General features: G+C 51.1%; 1 protein-coding gene across 1 annotated transcript in view; it reads left to right on the top strand.

Annotated features, from left to right (window-relative positions):
- Traf2 (TNF receptor-associated factor 2) overlaps positions 1–1256 on the top strand; it is a 38922-nt gene that overhangs the window by 413 nt on the left and 37253 nt on the right. The window lies entirely within an intron of this gene.

Genomic DNA, 1256 nt, shown 5'->3' with positions numbered 1-1256 from the left:
CCCCTGCCTCTATCTCGACCTCGGCCTCGACGACCCCGACCCCAGATTCCGGACCCAACCCCGACCCTGGCCCTCGACCCCAACCCCGGCCCCCGGCCTCGATCCCGACCCCGGACCCCCCGGCGCGCGTGCCACCCGGCCTTGGGGAGCGGAGCTGGAGCCCAGCAGGCCCGCACCTGCCCATCCAACCCCGCCTCCCGCGTCCGGTCCCTGCCGGCCGCCTGCAGCCCCAGCCCGGCATCTCGAGTACCGGGGGTGATCGGCATCACTCAGGAAAAAGTTGCAGAGATGAGTCTGTGGCACAGTATGTTTTTAATTGTCTGTCTGTCTGTACTGGGACTTGAACTCAGAGCCTGGCACTCTTGCTTGGCATTTTCATTCAAGGCTGCCACTGTACATGAGCCATACCACCACTTCAGGCTTTTTGCTGGTAAATTGAAGATAAGCGTCTCACAGATTTGTCTGCCCCTGACTAGCTTCGAACCTTGATCCTCAGATCTTAGCCTCCTGAGCTGCTAGGATGTTGTATGAGTAGTCTATACATTTAAAAAGGTGAGTGCCACAAGCATCCCAAGGTCCAGAAAAAACCATCATTATGAATTAACAAGTGTGCACATCTCTTCCACTTATTTGCTGTTGTGGGCTGTGTTCTCTGATTGCCTCCTTTTGATTTGGGGGAAATTGTTTTCTGAAAAGGATGGAAAGAGTATGCAGACATTTCTCTAGTGTACTTGATCAAATTTATATCTAATTGCCAGTATCAACATTGCCTTGGGGAAAACCCAAGGTTCTTACAGATAAGATCCCTGTACACAATGTTACTGGCTTGTTCCACAAACACCGGGATCCTGGTAAATGTAATCCCATCCTAGAAGGAAGAAAGATGTGGGGAGTTTTGTGTTGTGTGTCTTGCAGTACTAAATAAAAGGTTTAGAAAGCAACTTTGGTTTGATTTGGTTTGGGGCTTTTTTTTGTTTTGTTTGTTTTTGGGTTTTTTTTTGTCGCTCCTGGGGCTGGAACTCCGGGCTAAGGCTCTATCCGTGGGCTCTTCAGCTCAAGGCAAGCGCTCTACTGCTTGAGCCACAGCACCACTTCTGGTTTTTTAGTGGTTTATTGGAGATGAGTCTCACGGACTTTTCTGCCTGGGCTGGCTTTGAACCGTGATCCTCAGATCTCAGCCTCCTGAGCAGATAGGATGACAGGCGTGAGCCACTGTCACCCGGCTTGGTTTGGGTTTTTGAGACAGGGTCTCACTA

Source organism: Dipodomys ordii, unplaced genomic scaffold, assembly GCF_000151885.1.
Source record: "Dipodomys ordii isolate 6190 unplaced genomic scaffold, Dord_2.0 Scaffold118, whole genome shotgun sequence".
Taxonomy (NCBI): Eukaryota; Metazoa; Chordata; class Mammalia; order Rodentia; family Heteromyidae; genus Dipodomys; species Dipodomys ordii.
This window is presented reverse-complemented; position numbering and strand designations above follow the sequence as displayed.